This window comes from Pinus tabuliformis, chromosome 9 (assembly GCF_031772625.1).
Source record: "Pinus tabuliformis cultivar Carrire ecotype Pingquan chromosome 9, CPIR1, whole genome shotgun sequence".
In the NCBI taxonomy this organism is placed as follows: Eukaryota; Viridiplantae; Streptophyta; class Pinopsida; order Pinales; family Pinaceae; genus Pinus; species Pinus tabuliformis.
In genome coordinates, this window is record NC_142307.1 from 1,496,866,171 (window position 1) to 1,496,883,220 (window position 17,050).

The following is a 17,050-nucleotide window of genomic DNA, read 5'->3' on the forward strand; positions in this document are numbered from 1 at the left end:
TAACTTGGCCAAACCTTGCCCTTTTATCAGCTTTGTAGGCTTTATTTCAATGTCAAATTCAAGTATGTTTGCAATCCATTTTCCTCTCCTTCCCTCTAAGTTTTCTTGTGTGAGAATGTTTTTGACAATAGGACTTGGTACATAAGCTACAACATGGGAGTAAAGGATGTAAATCCTAAAGTCTTTGATGGCTTTGATCAAGGCATAGGCTTGCTTCTCCATTATTTGGTACTTTAGGGGGGCATCCCTAAGAGCTCTGCTGAAAAAAGCAATGGGCTTTTCATTCCCTTGGTCATCTTTCTGTAATAAAACAGCAGCAATAGTGTGTTGGGAGGCAAAGGAGAAAATGATGAAGTCTCTGTCAAACTGAGGGTTAGTCAACACTGGGGTTTGAGTCAGGGCCAATTTTATACTTTCAAAAGCTTGTTTTGCTTCAACAGTCCATTTGACCTTTGAATCTTTCTTTAGCATATTGTTTAATAATCTGATTAACTCTGCTAAATTTGGGATAAACCTTCTCAAAAAGTTGATTTTTCCCAAGAATCCTTGCAGCTCTTTGACATTCCTTGGGTGAGGCATTTGTAGGATAGCTTGTATCCTATCTGGATCAATTCTTATGCCATCTTTCGAAATGATGTGTCCTAGAAGTTTCCCTTCTTCTAAGCCAAATAAAGACTTCTTGGGGTTTAAGGAAATACCATATTTCCTGCATGTTATGAAGATTTGTCTCAGATGTTTCAAGTGTTCTTGGTCAGATTTTGAAAAGGGTGTAAGATCATCTAAGTAAATGACCAAGAAATCATGAATTTCCTTTGCAAAAGCAATGTCCATTGCTCTCTGAAATGTTGCCCCTGCATTTTTCAATCCAAAGGGCATCTTCACATACTTGAAAGTACCCCATGGGGTAGTAAATGCAGTCTTGTCTTGATCATCAGGGTGTACCAGGATTTGATTGAAACCTGAGAAGCCATCCAACAATGATATTCTTGAGGCTCCTACTACTCTTTGAAGGATGTGGTCCATTTTGGGTAAGGGATAATTGTCTTTGAGTGACACTAGGTTCAAATTTCTTAAGTCTACACAAAGTCTAATCTCACCAGTTTTCTTTCTTGTAGGGACCAAATTTGAAATCCACTCAGAAAACCTGATTGGTGCTATGATCCCAGCTTTGAACATTTTTTGTAATTCCTTTTCAATGGAAGGAAGAAGCACAGGATTGATTCTTCTCAATTTCTGTTTGAATGGTTTTTGATCAGGCTTGAGGGGAATGGTGTGCTGGATAACAGAGGTATCATAAGACTTCAAGTCTTCATAACCCCAGGCAAAACATCTTGGAATTCTTTAAAGAGATCAACATATTTGGGTTTTTGATCAGGGGGCAAAGCAGCAGACAGCTTTATTATTTTAGGCTTGTCAGTGGTACCAATGTTACATTCTTCAATTGTTGCATCTAATGGCTGCATCTTTGGTTTCCTGGGGACATCATTTGAGTCAAAAATGTCCTCTAGTGGGGTAAGGCCTGCTGGAAGAAGATTGTCTTTGAGTTGTATGATTTCATCTTCAGCGTTGCTCAGCTCTTCACAGTCAATTTGGTGAATTTGCTGAATGTTTACTTTGTTGAAAATGGTTGGACTGAGTAGTTGTTTTGCTGTCCTAGGTGACATTGGGTGGGCAGACTGTTGAAACTGTAATTGTGATTGACTTGCCCCATCAACTGTTTGAGATTGACTTGCTGTCTCAAGGTCAATATTTAATCCTGTAAACTCTTGTTGCAAAGTTAAAAAGTTGTTTATTTGCCTATCATTCTCAAATACTTGCCACTCTTTGACATTGTTTGGAATAGAAGGCCTATATTTGACTTCTGCTGTGAAACAATTGTTGGGTTGTAGTGGGAATTTGAAGGTGCTGGCAAATGTTGCCAAGCTGTGAGCATGGAGATTGTGGCCCCTAGGAATCTTTGTGATAATAAACTCGGAGAAAGTTTCTAATATTTCAATTACAGCAGACCTATAGGACCTTAATCTTTTGTCATTAGTGACAAAATCCCCTTTTACTTGTTGAATTACTAGATCAGAGTCCCCCATGATTGAGAGGCTATGTGCTTGTAATGATTTTGCAATCTTGAGGCCTAGTAGCAGAGCTTCATATTCTGCCATATTGTTAGTGCATTTAAAGTTCAATCTATAAGCCCGGCCTTGTGCACAGGCTTTCTCTTTGTTATGTATCCATACTCCAGCTCCTGCCCCTAACTTGTTAACTGAGCCATCAAACTCTAGGACCCACAGACTATCTTGCTGGTCAGGAGATTTTAAATTCTTTTCATGGGATGGCCATGTGAGCATGAGTTGAGGTTTCTTTTCCCATTTGTCTCCTAGGATAATTTCATCATTTGTTTGACAATTTTTGACAACTAAAGGAGGGTGAATGGGTATTGTTGAGCTGATTAAATTTTGGCAGGTGCCACTTGTTTGATCGATGTTTTGTTCTTGTATGGGTGTTTCGGTCTTAATGTCATTGCTTAAGGAATTTGTGCTGTCATTGAAAAGGATGAAGGAGTCTATGTCCGAGTGGACAGCATATATTGGAAAATTTTGAGGCTTTTCTTCACTGCTGACCATATATTTCATGAGTGTTTCCCTATAAAGTCTCTTGGGTTGTCCAAAGACAGAGATGGTTGCATATGACATGTCTAATTGCAGGGAGCCTTGGAGCTTGGCTCCCCATGATCTTGATAGGAGCATTCCATATTTGGGTGGGATATCAGCAACAACAACATCCATTAGAATGGTTTTGTTGGGGAATTGAACCAGGGACACACATAAATCCTTAATTAGGCCCAAGCATTTGACTTGACTAGAGTCAAAAGAAAACAGGTCTTTGTATGGTCTTGTTATATCCAAGTTTAATCTCTCCATGACTGCCTTTGGCATAAGGTTGTGAGATGCACCTGAGTCAAACATTGCATTATGCAGTATTTTATCATGAACATGCAAGCTGACATAAAAAGGCAAAACTCCTGTGACTACTGTTTTTCCATCTACCTCTGGGCCAAACAGTATTTCTGGAGTGTCATCTAGCACATTTACATCATCTTTGTTGTTGGTGAGCTGAAGGGATTTTTTGATCTGTTGCTTATATATGTCATGCTTGGCTAGCTCTGAAAGGGGAATTGCTATCTTTAACTTGCCAATTTCTGTTCCTAGGTCAAAGGGTTTATCCACCTGAATTTTAAAGTCACGGATAGCAGTCCTTTCTCTGTTGATTGAATCTTCTTGTTGGATTTCATCTTGATTTTGGAACCTGCCCCTCATGTTGATGTCTTGAGGGGTAATGTTCGGATTTGGGTGGGAGGATGAGGTTGCCAAGGGTTGTTGTGGTGTGGACAGTATTTCAGTGACCTCCTCAACCACTACTTCTTTTGTAGGTAAGTTTGTTTTGTCATTAGGTTCAGTGACTAAGGTTTCTTTAGATTGCTGTTTCTCCTTTACCTTCTCAGGCTGATTTGCATTTACAGTCCGACTTCTTAGTTTGTATTGTTTATGGACTTCATAGACAGCAGTATCATACCCTTGTTTAAAGTCAAAAGACTCTCCTGATTGTGTTTGGAATGTTTTGTTTTCATCCTCCTCATGGTCTTCTTGTGTTAAGAAAACATGGCTTTTACCATCCAGACCTATTAAGTTGATGTCAGGATCTTCATTGAGCTGATTAGCTGAAGAAGTTTCTGCATAATTTTCTTGAAAAGGGGGTCTGATATCTTGGTCAGCGCCTGTCTTCCCTATATTGGGGTTCTGTGTTCTCCTAAAATTTGGGTTTCTAGGAGGATTGTTTTGTGGTGCCTCCCATGATGACTTTCTTTCAACTGATTCCACTCTTTCACCTAGTCTCTTCATGCTGTTTAGTATTGCATCCAACTTTTGATCAAAACCTGAGGGCTCTTCTTTGAAACCAACCTTCTTTTCCAGCTTTGCCCTGTTTCTTTTGGCAATTAGGTTGGCCTCTACAGTGACTGCAACTCTTTGGGCTTCTGCAAGGGTTGGAGGGTCTCTTTCTCTCAACTGATAGGCCATATCAGAATCAAAACCATCAGGGAAGTTATAAAGGGCCAAATCAGGAGGGGGCCTTAAGTTCTGGGGAATAGCATTGTATATGTTGTTAAACCTAGCACAATACTCCAACACCGTTTCTTGGGGACCTCTTTTAATAGTGTTATATTCACCAAGTATATGGTGCGGATCTCTCTTTTTCTCCCATCTGTTGGTGAATTCCTGGTATAGAACTTCAGGGGTTGCAATGGAATTTGCATTTAAGGATCTAAACCAAGTTCTGACATCCCCAGTTAAGCTTTGAACAAAAATTCTCATCCTAACACTGTCATCATCTATTTCATAGGTCTCAAAGTGGTCTTGCATCTTTTTAGCATGCTGGATGGCTGTCAAAGGGCCATGGGAGTCAAAAAATGAGAGTCTAGTTTGGTAGTCTTGGGGTAGAGCTGGAGCATTGGCTGGTATCTGCAGCGGTGCATATCTGTTAGCCATGTTTATGGGATTTATAGGGTTAATAGGAACAAATGGGACAACAGGGATTACAGGTGTAACTGGGTTAAGAGGATGGGTAATAAGTGGGGAACTGGTTGAGGGAGTGTGTGCAGATGGTGAAGATGGGAGAGAAGGGCTGTGAGGTGTTGATGATGAGCTAGGGGAATTAGGTGTGGAACGGAAAAGGACTTTACAAGGAGTTGGAATGAGGATAGGTTGGTCTAAACTTATATCTGAATCAGCAAGCTTCTCCTGCTTTTGCTGCCTCCTTATGTTCTTTGGTATGATATTTGGGTTATCGACGATGATGGGTTGATTAGGGTCAGGGTTTGCCCTAGTGTGCCTTGGGTTTCTTTTGGGAGCCAACTTCTAAGTATTCTTTAGAACTTTATACAGAAAGTTTTGTATGTACAAGGACTAGGTAAGAATTCTGGAATGACTATATATTTCTCAAAGCTAGGATGAAGTTTCCCTAGTTAGCTCTTCCCTAAAGCTGTCCCTGTGTTTACAGAAACAGTCCTGAGGCCTCTTGGCTAGTTTCAGGCTTGATGGTAGCTTTTGGAAATAGATAGTAATTGAAGAAATCTTAAGTCCCCAGTGGAGTCGCCATTTATGTTAACACCCAGGTTGTTCCCTATGACTCCCAAGGGAATACGGCCGGGGTAACCACTAACCAATCTTTGGATCACTGTTCCTAGCCAAACTGTGATCAGAGAGGGCTCTCTCTTTATGATTTGCAACTGTTTGTAATAGGGTTTTAGGCTAGCTTTTATGTACTGATTTTTTGTTTATGTTTTGGTTGATGAAACTCCTTTTAGATTCTATTGATGTAGTTTTCAGGGAGGTTGAATACCATTGGGCAATGGAGTCTGTGGCTATAAGTGTTTGAAACTTTGAGATGAAAGATGGAACTTACAGGGCCATTAGAGTGCTTAATAGAACAGGTTTTTTGATTAAATTACTGGAAACAGGTAATACAACAGTGAAAGCATTTAAGAATTTTCACTTGTTATCTATATGTTTCCAACAGACAGCTTTAAGAGGAGAAAACAGAGGTCTTAGGGGCAAAATTGAATCCCTGAGAACGACTGTCACAGTAAAAGACACAGTTTTGAAATGCAGCAATTAAGAATTACAATTCTGTTACTGTATCTGAGGAAAACATGTATAATAGCTCAGTTTGAGTCCAGGGTAAACATTGTTAAATCCTGGGACTATCCTTTCACCTTGCTATCAAGTGTAAAAACATTTGAACAATAAAAGAGAACAAAAGACTCAAAAACACATAACAAAGAGATTTGAGAATACTTGCTGTTTTATGCAACACCCTGGAATCCTGTAACATTCATCTCTCACCACCATACATCAAAGAACACCAAGACTTGGAAATTCCATTCTTCCTTTATATTAATTCTCTGAAAATATTACAATGAGCTAGAGCTTTTCCAAAGAAAATAACAACAACCCTTTTTACTGCTGTGAAGGGTGAATATATACTTGCGGTCATTTACAAAATATCCGAGTCCTGAGTTATCTCAGATTTTACTTTCTTACCAACTACTTAAGATATTATGGCCAAAATCTAATGCAGCATTGACTACAGAGTACAGGCATTTTAATGCTCTGTCAGAAGATATTTTAGCCTTTGGAGACAGCTAAGTCGGTCGAAATATTCTGAGTAAATGCTGGAACATCTGTCTTTAATGCTTTGTACGCTGTGCTTTGGACTTGTCACCTGTGACTGTGACTGTTGCTTGTGGTGAGTCAATGGTCTAGCTGAGTTGGCTCAGCCTCTGCTTCTTCCCTGTATCTATCTTTTCTCAAAACTGTGCCTGCACATGTATGCTTATTTGCCTGTAGAAATAGCGTTACTGATTCTGGCCTGACAGAACTGTTTGTGTCAAATTTCTCCAGGCATCCTGTGTGGGCAGCTGGTGTGCTAAGATTGCACCCAGAGTTTCATCTGCTTCTGTAAATTTGAAGAAGTTAGGTGGTGTATCAAACAGATGGTCAACTTCATTCATGAGGAAAAACAGGTTCTCCACTCTGTCATACATACTCTGCCCGGTGGCTGGCCCTGGTTCTGCTGAAGTGCTGGGCGGTTGTGCAATCTCTGCTACTGCCTGGGCATCAATTCTCTTGTTGTAATTCTCTAGGGTGAGCAGTCTTCCTACACTGCTTAAAATGTTGGGGAGGCCTCTGTTCTGTAGTGCCACGAATTTCTCCAGGAATCTGTTGATTTCAGTTTGCATATCCTGTGTCCTCCTCTCCAGTGTTCCAACCAAGTTCCTCAATGTAACGACTCTCTTTGCTACAGCAATTGCTTCTGTCCTGTTAGTGATTCCCATGACAGCTAATTGAGAGCTAGTCTTATAGTTCAGAGTGTTGATTATCCTTGTAGCAGCTTCTGGCATGTGTCCAAGGCTCGCCCTGGCTCTCTGTATTTCTTTGTTTGCTTTAGTGATGAGCACCATTTGCTCATCCATGGTCTCAATATATTGCCACTGTTTGGCAATGGACCTTCCAATGTTGCTCCATAGTACTGCTTTCATTTCAGCTGTCACCTTTTCCAGTGCAAGCTCCTTCTCTAGTTCAGCAATTCTTCTCTTAAGAGCTTTTACCTCTCTGTCCTTGGCTGCCTCATTCTGTTTGCTCTTGTCAAACCTTTCATTTACCTTAGTCAAGGTTTTCTTAAGCTCATCCAGCTCTTTGATTTGAGATTCCATGGCTTGGATCTCAGCTTGCAGCTTTTGCATGTCTAAGCTAGCAGCCTGTTCTGATGTTGTAGTTGTTGCTGCTGTGGATGGTGCTGTAGTTTCTGTTTACTGAGGAGGAGGAGTAGTCTTTGGAGGGATTTCCTCAAGATTTATTATGACAGGAGGAGGCTGGGAGGGTTCTCTTTGCTTCAGTGTTTCCTGTAGTGCTGCCTTTGCAGCTTCAGTTTGTCCTAGCTGGTCCTGAGTCCTGACCAGCTCTTTGTATAGGGATACCAACAGATCTGTAGCATCCTTTTCTTGCCTTTGCTGGGCAACTTCATCTGTTTGTGGATGGATGGTGGCCGGGAGTTTGATTTTCTTTCTTAGGGCTGCCATGTCTGCATCCCTTATCTTCAGGAGCTCTTGGATGCCTTTGACATCTTTAGGATCATGCCCTATCTCTATAATTACCTCTTCCAAGGACTTGATCCTATTGTCCTTGGCTTGTGATGAAGCTCTTTCTAACTCCAGCTGAGAAGCTGTGTTGTCCAGGCTGCTCTTTAATTTATAATTCTCCAATGTCTCATCTGCCAGGGAGGCGTACACCATTTCACCAGTCTGCTTATGTAGTTCAATCTTGTCCATGGGGTGTATGTCTTTGGCAAGAACCTCCATGTTGGTTCTTAGATAGTCTGAGGTGGACTGAGGCTGCAAAGTTGTAGGCATGAAGTGGCTCATTATCATTTTGCCTTCGCTCACATCGAAAGCAGACATGAGTCTCTGCTGGTTGCTAGGAGATAGGTTCAACAAGTGATCGTACGGCTGCACTTTTATTGGATCACTCCTCCTTTTTATGTCAATGAATTGCTGTTTTATACTTGACTGCCCCTTTCTTGTTTGACCGGAGGAGCTGACCTCTCCTCCCATTGTCATGTCATGTCCTCGCTGGGATGAGCTGGCCGAAAGTTCTCCACTGGGTGGGCCCATGCCCATGGCTTGCCTTACTGCTATGTCCTCCTCTTGGGAGTCATTCAGTCTCTGTCTCTTCTCACCCCTGATGAAAGATGAGGTGTGGGGGGTCTCTCTCTCTCTTTTCCTTGTCACATCCTCCTTTTGTGGTGTTTGGAGGACTGATGTGTCTATATTGGTGTCTGTCCTGGGAGGCACATTTGTTTGAGGCTGCTGCTCAGTATGGCCAGGTTGATCTGTCCCCTTTTCCTGCTGCAAGGGCTGTTCACTGGACTGTGCCTTTTCTTGTTGCTGCCCCAGTTCCTGCTGTTCCATTTCTTCTTGCTGCTGTAGCAAGGTGTCCACTTGTTCCTCTGTCAATACAGGTGGCTGTTCCACCTGTTTACCTTTGTCTTTGCTTGCTGCCTGGGATGTCTTCTCAGTGGTTTGCTGCTGTGCTGCTGAAGATCCAGCAGCTGTTCCACTTTGCCTTCTGTAGGAGTGGGGCACCTGTGCACAAGTTTCCAAGTCAGTTTCCTTTTGTACATTCCTGGCTTCTTTCTCAAGCAATTCTACCTCAGTGAGTTGTTCTATTAGTGTACCCTCTTCCCAATCTAGTGCATTGGCATACTTTTCTATTTCCGGTTGTCTTTTATGTGCATAGTTGCCCAGTTTGTATCTAATTCTCCTGAGGGAAATACTATGATTGGGGTCATAAGGAATCCACTCAAAACTGGTCTGCAATCTGAGGCCTTCCAGCATGCTGTGTGCCTCTTTCCATCCTTCCTCTTTCTTGTTATACAGGAAGGAACCTAGCTGACTTCTTACCTTCAATTGTGACTTCTTGTTTCTACTCTGAAAGTGAAGGTAATCTGAGTTCCCAAACTGCCTGAAATACTCCAGGGCAAAAAGCCTCATGGGGACATACCTTGGCAATCTAAATGGGTTCAATTCACAGCCATATATCCTAATGACTGTGTGGTTCTGGTAGAAGTACCAGTTGCCAATATTGTAGGATTTGTTCAGATGTAGAATCCTCCTCATTTCATCGGTTAATCTAGGAGGAGGAGTACCTTGCAGAACTGTTAGGGCCGGATGAACAAATAGATCAATGAACTCACAGTATGTATAGGGTGATACTGAGGTAAAATGAAACACAGAGGTCCAGAAAACAACTGATCTTGGGCTTCCTTGGGCATTGAGTGGCCTCAAAGGAACTGAGAAGGTAGCTGGCTGATAGAAAAGAAATAAATGATAGATATATGAGGAGTACCTAAACAGTCTCTCCCTTTTCAAATTCATGAACTGATCATGGATTTTCTCTGCTATGTAAGTTGCATAATCATACTGCACAGCTGGAGGCTTACCAGGGGCAAACATGGACAGCATTGCCATTATACTTTCATCTACATCTTCCAGCCCCCTGAACCCTAGGACATAGCTAATTAGGTCCACCAGCATTCTGCCCAACTCATTCAGACAATGGTACCCAATAGGAGGGGTTCTGACTGTTTCAGAGCCTGATATGACAAACAGTTGGTTGATTTTGATAATCTGGTCACTGGACAGCTTGATCCCTGTGTTAATCAGATTCTGCATGGACAGAGGGGTCAATTTCTTGGCTATATTGAAGTGCAGCATCTGGTTTATGCTCTCTGGGGTGATCTGGAACAGGACTAGGCCTGTGGGGCTTATGACTGCCCTTTGGCTGGGGTCATAGCATTCCTGGCAGCTGTAAATGAGCTCTGGCATTGGATTGACTTGGGGAAGGTTGTATATGGGCAAATTTGACTCCCAAATCCCCAAGATATCTGCTCCACTGAGGTGCTGGGCTCTTAGTTCATTCAGCATTAACACATTATACTTGGTTCCCATGGGAAACCAATCCAGCATTTGGTAGTCCATGTCTCCCAGGGCTTTCCATGCTAGCTCTTGGTGAGGTGCATTGATGGGCTTAATGTTTAGTGCAATAGGGGTCTCCATAGGTGTTCAGGTTACCAAAATTGCAAATAGACAGGTGGAATGGTGAAAACACAGTCTGGAGACAGTCTTCTGTGGAAACAGTTGAGGTTTTGAGTATTCAAGGGGAATTCTCTCAGTAGCAATTGAAATACTACTGGAGTCTAGTGATAGAACCTCTCTGTGGTGTGACTGAACTCTCTAACAGGGTGAAATATGTCTATTAGCAATTCTGCCGGGAAAACGCAGAATTACAGAGGTTTAATGGGAATTGAAGGTTTTATAGGGCTCTGCCAGTGTTTCTTGGCCCTCACAGTGACAATGCTGGATGAATGAAGGGGAATGAACGGTGTAAATCTAGTCTTTGTGGTTCCATTATCCCTGTGAGCAATTTTGAGCTTAATGAAGGTCGTATGGAGGGCGAAATGGTCTAAATACCTGTAATTCGACGAGCAGAGGTTGAGACACAGGTGCACAGGTGCTTTCTGAGGAGGTCGCCCGGGCTAATCGACTGGTTGGCGAAAATTCGAGCTCAAACGGTGAAGCAGAGCGCTCAGTAAAAACACAGTGAAAATGGTAAAAACACGGGAAAATTTGGTAAATATGGGTCATTTTACCATTTGGCGCTTTTTTCTGCTGACGTCAGCATGACGTCATTGGTGGGTCATGGTGAGGTGACGTCAGCTGACGTCATCGGGCGACGTGGCAGTGGGCGACTGGTCAAAGGTGAGGCGAGGTGGAAGCCCAGTCAGCAGTGAGGTGGGCCAATAACATAAGCGGGTACGGGCAGGCAACGACGTGGCGGTGAATTAGCGGCGGGTAGGTGGCGGTTAACGTGCAACGGTCACGGTTAAGGCCTTAACCGTCGCAGTCTCCCGGGGCGGTTAAGGTACGGCGCGGAGGATGTCAGAGCGGGCTCCGAGATGGTTTAACGCCCGACGCGTGGAGGAGGCGTGACAAGGCGCAACGTCACTTCCCCGGAAGTTAACGTGCGGTCACGGGAGGCGCTCCGATATTGCTGTAAGCCGTCGGATCTGGTGGGCTTGATCCGACGGCTGGCGGAGGGGTAACATGCGCCTTTGATATTATGGGCGGAAAAATCAAAATTTGTGGGTTTTATGTGGGTTTTTTCAAATGTTTTGATTAAACCACAATGCGGTAGGATTGGGAAACGTGCCAGAGGCGGGCATTTGACCTTTGCAAAGGTTTTATAGGCAAAATGGGTTTGGAAAGTGGGTTTTAGCAATGCAGAGGTGATTTGAAGGCAAATTGTCTTGCAGCAAAAGGGAAATGGGTGGAAAAGGTTCACCAAAGTGGCCAGATGCCATTTGGCCCCTTTTTTGAAAAATACACGGCTATTATGCCTAGGGGAGGGAATATACATAAGATTTGGGGTTTTATACACCTTAGTGTTAATACTATTAGGGGTAGGGGTAAGATAAGGGAGGTTATATAGTAGAATTAGGAGTTAATATGAATGAATGAGGGGAATTTAGAAAGGGGGTGTTAGTGATGGAGTAGAGAGGGAAAGAGAGGAAGTTAGTGATGCTCTTTGCTGTAATTTCATGAACTTCACCACTTTGCTTGCTGACAGATCGATTGCCTTGGCAAGAGACCTATGGATACTTGTGTAATGGTGATCATATTCTTTCTGCAACCACAACTGCCTACCCAACTATTTTGCCTAGCATTTTTTGTTTCTTCTTGGAGGGGCACTTGAACTTGCAACCCTCAATTGCCTTTTCTTTTCTTTGGCTTTTTCCTCTTTTTCTCTATCTACTTCTACCCTTATGTCCTCCAAGGTCCCAGATTAAACTTTTGGGAACCTTTGCTTCTCTACCTGAGCTACTTGTCTGCCAAGATTAAGCTGTTTGGACAGACCTCTTTCTCTATTCTACAACTCAAAAATGAAACATGGCATGATCCAGATTAGACTGTTGAATCATCCACAAAAATTGAAATAAGGCCCTCAATGCTTGAAACACTTACCCAGCTCTTGCTTTCTAGGAAATATGGGATCTTTGGGATACCAAAGCAGAGCATATTTGGCTTTTCTCTTGCCAATCATGAAATATGAAACCTATTACTATAGGTATCCAACATAATCCTTGAGATCAATAAAAGAAATATTGTGTTTGGTGTCATGTTTAATGGATCTCTTTGCTTTCTCTCTATTTTCTAATATATAGTTTGTTTTGCTTGTTGAGTTCTAGTGAGCCAAAACTCAACAAATAGGAGAAGCCAAGAGGGTAAGACAGTCAAAGCGACACTAGAATATGTTTGAGATTTTTTTTATGATGAGAAGCAACAACTAGATTGAATGAAGCAAAAACAACCATGAAATCCTGGGATACCCTTTAGAGGTGTTTTTGTGTAAGGGTGAGTAATCCATTTGAAGATGAAGAATTTGGTAAATCTTACTGTTCTTAGTCATGAGTGGATGATGAGTGAATAATTTACCGAAGAAGTAGAGAAAGAGCACATAGATGCTCATGAACCCAACTGTGCACAACCACAAGTGGACGAAAATTTAGTGATTCCAGCAACAAACCTTGCAAATGAAAATTTGATGATTTCGACAATAGATCTTGCTGATGACAACTTGGTGATTCTAGCAATAGAGCTTGTTGATGACAATTTGGTGAATCCAACAATAGAGCTTGCTGATGACAATTTGGTGAATCCAACAAGAGAGCTTGCTAATGACATTGAAGTTGCCATTGGAGCAAACATTGTTATGTTTAATCCAACAATTCAATTTGTTGATGTTAAATTTGATGAATGGTTGTAGATAATGCAACAAAAACATCATATAGACATGATGTTATCGGTTAGAGAAGTCGACTTGATTTTGGAAAACAAGTGGAAGACAGCATGTTTGCAGTAGCACAAGTTAGTAAAGAAGTCGAAGATACAAAGACAGAGGAAGAGGCATAAAAGGAAGCACAACCAGAGAAAGTTCTCATTGCAGAGCAGAAGGAACATAACCAATGTGGTTCTGCAAATGTTTTTACTCTTACCATTGATTTCCAATGTGCAAGTAAACATGCCAATTATGAAGAAGCGTTAATTTCCCTAAAAGCATGGCTTGCAACACCATGTCTAAATGAGGTCTGCATAGAGTTTGTAGCAATGAACCTTGAAGACAACTTTGATGACGAAAACATTAATGAAATTTTCAGGTATTGGAGTGTTGAAGAGATAAAATTTTGTTCTCATCTTATGTTGCAACATACTGATGATGTAAATCACACTATAAAAGATGACATGTGGTAGTAGTCCACATACAAGTTGATTTTTGAACAAGCCCATGATATACTTAGACAACTTGGAACAATGGAAGACCTACACCAACAAATAATGAATTTGAGGTTTGAAGGATACAACAAAAAGAAAAAGCTAAAAAAATTTAGAGGCTATAGAATGTGGAAGAAAATAAAAAGAAAAGAAAATCCAGATGATCTTAAAATTTTAAATTGTAAGCCTAACCCAGACATAGACCACCAGACCTCTTAATTGAATTTTTATGTGGTTGTAATTAAGGGGGAGTATTGGAGAATCTAATTCCAACCGCCTGCTAGGTGTCATAGACGTTACTCCAAGTGTCCTATTTCAATTTTAGTGAGTTCAATTTCACTGCAGTCAGTTATTACTGATGTCTCCAATGTAATCTTATTTAATGAATTCGTAATATTAAGAAGAGAAAAATATTTGCTCCACAATTTCTCTTCATTATTATTTAATTTCAAGTTATAATGTATTCATTTCTTGCATTTTCTAAGCAAGTCATAAAAAATTCAACTCTCTAGATGCATTTCATCACTGCTTTGCTGTCATTTTGGAATGGCTTAAGCAGATGTATGCATTACCATCATAAGACCATGGATCCTCTACCTTCCGATGTGTTGAGTCATTTTCATTACCCTATCACCTATGTCCATTCATTAGCCTTGTCATATATAATATGTTTTATTTGCATTATATCTTAAGATTTTGATACCACTAGTTTGATTTGTTTTTCTAATTACTATTTTCTCTTTGGTTTTCAAGCTAAATCTCATCCTGTTTTCATTACCAGATTGGATGTATCACCATGGTTTTCAATCATACAATCTGAATATGGGGTTGTTAGTGATTCCCTTGGATCTTGTGGATTTGGCGATGGTGGCATTTGATGCTTGGAAATTATATTTTCCCGGACCTTTTGTTGCCATGTTTCAATTTTAAATGTGAGCATAAATTTTGCGCAATTTACTTGATTTTCATTAAAAATGAACCTCAAGAATAAAGTTTCAAGCTCGTCCAACCCTATAGAGTTCTCAATCAATCTATGAGAAAGGAGAGTTCTGAGGATAACACCTACTCACTACTCCATATCATATTTAAATTCATTGTGTCCAGTTCCTCTGGGTGTCCTTTCAAATACTTCAAGTAATTTAGGGCTTCAAAAAATCCTATCTTGTTTACATGAGTGATTGATCAAGATTTAAACAGGAACACAACAAATTACAGATATAACCATAAACACAAAGATGCAGCGGAAATAATACTTCATTTCCTTAATGTAAAATACTGAAATATGCTTACAAACATGAACGGAAATAAACTAGCTAGGGCGATGGTAGCTTATCTCTAAGAAGAGATGTGGCGGCTACATGCCTCTAAACTATATTACAATGAGGCTCAAGAGCCTTTTTATTATTGAACAATAAGAGAAAACCCTAAACAACCAAAACCCTAACCCGAGGAGATATAACACCAAGAGTTTATGGGCCCCGTTGGGGTGAGTTGGACAACCAACTTCTCGGGGTCGCGACTTGGTCATATTATATCCGTTTGACGAGCATGATAGCTCGTTGGAAAGATCTCTCCGAGGAATACGACGGAAAAGACGATTTTGTTTACATAATTGTTGACGGTAGATTTCCAAAAAAACGTCGTTTAGGGCCTCAAAATGGCTCCAGAAGTTTAGGACCCGAAAAACGGCTAAAAATAGTAAACTATGCTACAATTAAGGAAACTGAAAAACCAAAAGAAGCAATGGTGGGGGTCCAAGTGGAATTGGCAGGTGGCCACCAATATCCACCTAGATCATTCCTCCCCCCTTAGGAAGCAAGGGTCCCCATTGCGTTGTGTTCCTCCATGAGATGAGGGAACTTCTACTGAACTTGGTCGCTGGTGAGCCACTTGCCTTGGTGAAGGAGTTGGCCTGCTTTGAAAACTCGATACAATTGGATATTTTGCTGGCACGTGTGCTTGATCTGTGTGTCCATGATCCGATTAGTCGCAGCTTGTTCCATGCAATATGGATTTAACTCTGTGGGTGTGAGTTGGTCTGCAATGTTGGATGTGTCTAGTAATGGTGGAAAGTATGGCTGAAGGTGGTCCAAATTGAACATTGGGTGCAGGCCAAGGAATGGGAGATTGCTAAATTCAAATGCATTGTCTCCCACAGCCTTGGTAATGGTGTAAGGACCATATCAGAGTGGTCTGAGTTTCCAATAGGCTCCGGTAAGGCGTTCCTTTTGCAAATGAAACCAGACTTTGTCACCCACCTAAAACTTGTGTGGCACCCAATGTTGATCATGTCGCTTCTTGTACTTGGCATTTGATTTCTCCAGAATGTCATGGACTTGCTGGCGAATATGTTGGATGTGCTCAACGAAGCTGTTTGCCTTATCTGTTTTGGACTGGACATGGGCCGAATCTGCGTGAGTAGCTGCAAATGGCATAGCCACATCAATGGGACATAGTGGCTAGAATCTTAAGCCCACCTGAAAGGGGCTATGGCCAGTTGAGCTGTAGAGAGCTCAGTTGTAGCTGTGCTGAACATAAGGGAGGCTCTCGTCCCATGTGTGTGGATTCTTTGACTTGTACATGCGTAGTATGAGTACAATCATCTTGTTGACAACCTCTATCTGGCCATCAGTTTGAGGATGGAAGGCTATGGACTTAGTGAGTTTGGTGTCTAGCATCGACTAGAGACTGGACCAAAACTTACTAAGGAACCCACTGTCCCGATCTGAGATGATAGACTGTGGGATCCCAAAGTGTACCCACACTCGTTCAAAGAAGAGTTTAGCAGTGGCTTCTGCTGTGATATTCTTCTTGCAGGCCGCCATAATGGCCATCTTCGATAACCTGTCGACGACCACAAAAACATAGTCATTTCCATGCTTAATGGAAGGAAGGCCTGACATGTAATCCATGGATATGGATTCCCAAGGTCAACTAGGGGTAGGCAGCGGGGTATGGAGGCCTTGCTTCTTGATGGTCGGTTTGGCAATGGCGCAGGCAGTGCATGATTTTATGTACTTCCCAACATCCTGTTGAAGATTTGGCCAATAGAAATACTTCTGTAGTACTGCCACCATTTTCTCGACCTCGAAATTCCCAACAGCTCGACTGTAGTGCACTTTGAAAATCATCTTGGCACGCTCGCTTGAAGGAACACAAAGGTGACCTAGGTGGCATAACAAGGCATCCTGGAGGTGGAAATGTGGAACATGCTGACCCTCCAAGTGTGTCTGGTATGTGTGGTCAAATTCTGGGTCGCTTTTGTAGAGAAGTGGCCAATTTGAAGTCTTGTGCCCACAAGAGTTGAGCACGGTGGTTAGTGCCATGATCGGTGGTCGACTGAGGCAATCAACAACATTATTGGTGCTGCCCTTCTTATACTTGATACTCAAATGGAACTGTTGCAGGTATGTGGACCACTTCTGATGGCGATCATTCTGCAATTTTCTTTGGTTCTGTATGAACTGTAGGGGTTGGTGGTCTGTGTGGATGACCATTTCCTTCCTGAAAATGTTATGCTTTGATTTTCGGCAAGCCTGCACAATGAAATACATCTCTTTGTCATAAGTGGGATACTTCTGGATTGTGTATGAAAGTGTCTCACTGTGATAT